Raw genomic sequence first — 6,000 nt, forward strand, 5'->3', positions numbered from 1 at the left:
TTTTCAATTGTAAATTTCGTATTTTATGTTCGTGTGATGGCTCTCGGTAACCGAAAGATTGGTGGAAATTTACATTTTCTACCTCGAAGTGAACGGAGCTCATTTTCCATTCGGAGTTATTGGTGATTACACAAAAGAAATCAATTGTAATTAGATAATGCAGTTGATTATTCAATTTATCCGTCCTGTGATAAGTAATATACACTTCACATTCTGAAATGTACAGGGTGGGTCAAATTCCGTAACTAGAGCGGTTATTTGACGCAAATTTTTGTGTGATCTTTTTCAGTGAAATATGCAGAAGGATAATTTCCAAGTTTAAAAGAAGTCATGGTTTCAGTAATATACCACCAAACAAATACTCCTTATGGTACATACAAGTTTGTATTTCGGCGTTCAGCGAGCTTTAATTGTCGTATGCGTCGTAGTCACGTCTTTGTTTTAAATTGTATTTGACGGAAAATTGTTTCGTTTTACACGATAAAAAGAGGTCATATAATGTTACATTTCTGACACTGCGAATTAAGCTATCTCCGCCATTACTACTCCACCGTAAAATAGGTATTTTAAGTCAACTTAGTATAGAGACAAGGGATGAGCTTTGCACTAAATTAGGGATTCGCGTTTGAGCCGTAGCGCTAGTTGAAATTCGGGTTTGAGTCGTCAACCAGAGAGAGTTTCGTTTTGGCATCCAAAGAGTCAATACGAGGGTCAGTCAGTCAGCGTTTAGTATAGCGGCTTTTAGAGCCTAAATAATTCAATTTAGCGCTCGGGCTTAAAAAAAGAAGTTAACCTAATTCAAAGCGACGTTTAGTGTCCATTACATTCCGTAGCCATTTATCATTTATCTCAGTGGGGAAAGTTATGCGAAAAAGTAAAGTCCGTTTTAATTTTCGCTACCCTAAGTGAAATTTGCGTGCGCACATCAGTTTGTCAAGAAAAGTTCACCCAGGTTTAAAAGAATACAAAATTACGCCCAAGGAATCTTTACACGTTCTCGTATAGAAGTTAAAAAAACCGCTTAATCGTGTCGTAATTTAGTTAAATAAAGACCATGTCCGTATTTATAAACAAAGTGCTATTCAGCAAATTCCACAAAGAAAGTTAATATCTCGTCTAAAACGAAATTGCGACAAAGAAAACTGTTCGTAACTTTAAATAAATTTCATGGTCACTTTGTGCCGCTACAGTGAAGTGCAAAACAGTGAAAATGTTTACTAGAGGGACTTTCTAATTTGAAATACAATTCAAAGGAGATGCACTCTTAAACGTTTTCGATATTTTCCGTGTTTCTTTTTATCATTGTACCGTCATTTATTATTTCCGTTGTTTCTTTTTATCATTGTACCGTCATTTATTATTTCCGTTGTTGGCATTGTGCTGGACAGTACGAAATTCAAAGACTCCGTTTGTAGTAACTCTTTCAGCTAAAGGAGATCTCTTAAGCAAACCGAGAAAGTAGAAAGGTAAAGTAAATAGAGAACCGACAGAGCTAGTTGTCGGCATAATGAACTATTTTCCTATATTTTTTATGATAGAGTTTTCTGGTTGCAATTTCATCTTCAATAAAAAGCAAGGCAAATTGTCAATCAGTAAATTGCAGCAGAACTTGGTAGCTCCGTAACGGTGAAAGATACCGTTTACGTTAAATGGGGGCAGAGTTGTCCCTTTTTGTGACTAAAAATGCTTTTGAAAACTCCCATTTAGCATACACTGAATCTCTCACCGATAGGTAGATCCTAATGGTGCGCCATGAATTTGAAACACCCTGTACAGGTGTGTCCAAAATAGCAAACTCCTTATTCAGGTTACTACTAACGCTTTAAAGAATTCATGTGCAAACTGGATGTAATTTTCACTTCTTTTTCCTCAAAAGTGTTTGGAGCGCTTACAAGTTACATACCATTAGCACAGACAACATATACTACAGACGGTCAATGCAATGCTATAGAAATAAACGCAACACCTAATAGAGTACGGTTAGTGTGTTGTCTACCTTGCAGCAGTCGAAATAATTTGTCGTAAAATGTGGTAGACGCACAGAAAACTGTTGTGTGTGGTAAAAGTGTGTAATAGATGGAGTCATTTTTGTAAAAATAAAATACATATACTCAAACCTTATTTCCTCGGCTTCAACGCCGGCCTTTACGTAGATAAAAGATAAGCGCTCACTTGTATAACATCATAAATTACATGAAATAGGATACATTTTAATTCTTCATTTTTCTCTTTTCTAAACATTTAAAAAATTGATGGAGCGGGTTTGGTTATTATACAAGGGCGGAAACTAAATTTGGCCTCCACATATAAAATTATGAGGTTGGACAAGGAAAGATTTTATTAGAATAATAAACATAATTTTTGTTTTTCCATAATAAATATATTATTATACCGGGTGGTGACTTGTTCAACGCACCATAGGAATTGCAATAGAAATTTTTTCATTTCACTTCTCTAATTATTTTAGAGAGAAAGTCTATTTAGGTTTTTTGCAGGGAAAAAAATTACGAATCCATGCATTTGCATACTATAGCTTTTAATTTCCTGAACTTTGAATCCAAGAAATTGGATAATTAAAAACTGGCGCTTTTAAGAAAATCAGTGGTGCCATGGCAATTTGAGATCAAACATGGCAAATGCAGGCGCTTTTGTTTGATTTCCTAACTCCATGGAATTACCGACTTTATAAACGCGACAGTTTTTAATTTTTTAATTTTTACTGATTCTGAATTTATAAAATACGGAACAAGAGTATGTACGGATTCGTTTATATAATTCGAGGTAAATCTTGTGTTTGTGAGTGCTGAGGATGTGGACTCAGTGATCGCAAAACTCAATCAGGTTATAAAAGAATTCTTAAGCTGGTGTTGTAAGAATAACCTAAAAGCGAACATAGATAAAACTACCATTATTAATATGTCCCGTATAAAAAAAGGCTGCTGCAATATACTCATAGAAAATACGACCATTCAATGTTCGCAAACTGCTACCTACTTGGGATGTAAAATTGACAACGAACTATCCTGGCATACTCACATCGAGCACATCCGAACAAAGTTAAATAAAGCATTCTACTTGATAACTCGTATTAAACATCAAATCGATCAAAATAGCGTAATTGAAGTGTACTATGCAGGGGTGTATTCGCACTTAAATTTCAATATCATGTGCTGGGGTGCTAGCCCGGAAATGCAAAGAATATTCGTTTCACAGAAGCGCATAATAAGGCTTATATTTAATCTAGGGTACGTACATGCAGACATGCAGAGAGACCTTTAAAAAGTACAAAATATTACCGCTTGCATGTATTTACATTTTGAAATTATTAACATACGTGCATTCGCATTATGATAACTTTATCAAATTAAATAATGTGCATCAACATAATACTAGAGGCAAACAAAAGATCCTAAGCCACCGGCATCACCACACATACTATACAAGATCTCCGTTCCATATGGCCACGAAACTGTACAATCTACTACCGAAAGACCTTACAATCTGTGCCACCAAACAATTTAAAGAAAAGCTAAAATCAATTCTCCAACAAAATGCATTCTATACTGTGCAAGAGTTCATGGAATTTTGTGACGCCAGACTTCAGGAATGGGCTCTATGAGTGCAGTATAGTATTTTATATTTACAATTGTATCTGTTCTCGCTAGTCTATTGTGTCTATATGTTATTCAAAAATGTTATATTGTGATGTATTATTTTGACGTTTCTATAATTGTGTTTTTGCAATTTACAGAATAAATATATATTATTATTATTATTATTATCTTTCACTCACGCCTTTGACGCTCCCGACGAAGGCGACGACGGGCGACTTCAGCGCCCCCCAGACTTGGCGTCCAGGGCCTGGGCCCCCCTCGCCCCTCCCCCTCACACGGCCTTGCCTACCTATATGTATCTGTGATAATACCATCACAAATTTTTTTGATTAGGGGAGGGAGCACTTAACGAACTTTATTTTATGTCAATGTGTAGGGTCAACATAGTCCAGTCAAATTAGCTCCAAAAGTATTCTGAACTGGATGTTGGCATTTCACACAACGAAACCAAGTGTATTCTATGTAGTTCACTGCCCGGAAGCTCCCGGAACATATTGCTATACACAACAAAAAAAACAAGAAAAAATGGAATGAATGAAATGCATTTGACTTCCAATTATCTCGTCGCTCGAGCTCATAGAAATGAATTTGTTTAGAATCGAATTTTCAGTTGGTACCAGGGCTCGGAATGGTCCGGAACGGTAAAAAGTATTACAATATCGTTCCGTTTCGTCGAAAATATTTGTACACTGTTCCTTTTCGTAAAGGGACCGCAGCGTCAGATCCTCTCCACCCGCACACAAAGAAATTTCACAGAACCCTACATATTGTTGGATTATTTGTCATTAATGCGATAAAAATCACATGGAAACGAAAATACGTCCTGCAGATCATACCAGCACACGAAACCCATTAGTATCCACTGGTCTCCACACCAAGGGAAACAATAAAAATGAAACATTTAATTTTTGTTACGTTTTCTCGTTGTTTTAATGTACGTAGTACATGTTTTCTATGTTACCCCCCCTTCCTCCTGATGGGCTGATGCTTGCGTTCCGGCGAAAATTTCCATTCCGAGCATTTTGTTTTTGTTGATACGCCCTTCTCGATGCTTTGTCCTTCAAACTGGATGACTCCCAGAGCGTTTTCAATATTTTTATGGATGGTGGAACCGTAAAACAACCTATTCCAACAATTGTCTGTTGTCCCGATGAGTTTTGCAAATCGACGGACTGTGGAATTAGTTTAGTGGAAACCCCAGAAGTAGAACAAGAAAGTAACTTTATAATAGGCCCTTGGCACTCTGTTTAATAAAAATCATACCAACTGTATCTGATAGAAAAATCGATTCTAAACAAATGTGTTCTCTTCATTTTTTCCGTAAGAGGAATAGTTAACGAGATACTTAATTAAGTCAAATGCGAAAAAACATGTTCCTATTTTTTCTTCGTTTTCTTGTGTATAGCAATATGTTCCCGGAGTTTCCGGTCAGCTAGACTGTCATTTACGGATTCAGGGGATTTTTTTGCATACAATACACATGGTTTCGTTGAGTGAAGTGACAACGCACTAAACCGGCAGACAGTAATAGATATAAAACTATAAACCATCTCGAGGATCGCTATTAAAACTTTGCTTTGTGACAATTTTCGTAGGTAATTGCACAAGTGCATCAAAATGCTCTTTTAACAAATTATGAAGTGTAACTTCAGCGCATTTTCCATAAATTGATCAATACTTCCCCAAAGGCCATACCTATGTGCGCTACGTTTTTCATTACTAGACGCATATATGGTTAAAATTTTCAAGAAATATCTTCATAAATAAGGAAGTTGACACTCACTGCGCAGTTGATATTGCGCGTCCTGCGCATGCGCTTATTAATCTGATATTTATAAAATGCAATACTTACGTTTGCTTTTACTATAAGTATCTTTGGTTAAAATTTTATAGAAATATCTCCATAAAGAAAGTTTGCATTGCGCAGTCTGCGCATGCGCAGTTCAATCGTCAAGATTTTCTTTGACTCAGGTGCCAGAGCGATACGCTACCGAATGCAAAAAGAACGAACTAAATATCTTCAAAAACTGTAGGAGTAGTTAAGGCCTCGGACAGACGGACGGACAGAGAAAGTGGCTGTAATAGCGCACCCAACTTCGTTGGAAAATGCGCGAAAAAATTATCAGGATTATTTTGATGCACGAGTGTAATTCGGGGGAATATTTCCCGAATAAACATTACAAACTCACCTTACCTACTTATAAAATTGTTAAGTGTATTCCCATGAAATGTACAATTATCGCAGGGCTCTTTCGTTTTCTACAATGCAATTACCGCTGTAATTAACCGAAAATTGCACACCTCAAATGGGATTTATTACATATGAGGCAAATATTCATTCGAAAATTTGCTTACGTTTAGGTTTTCTTTATCCAAGTTAAATGAA

Source organism: Photinus pyralis, unplaced genomic scaffold (genome assembly GCF_008802855.1).
Source record: "Photinus pyralis isolate 1611_PpyrPB1 unplaced genomic scaffold, Ppyr1.3 Ppyr1.4_LG3b, whole genome shotgun sequence".
NCBI classification, from domain to species: domain Eukaryota; kingdom Metazoa; phylum Arthropoda; class Insecta; order Coleoptera; family Lampyridae; genus Photinus; species Photinus pyralis.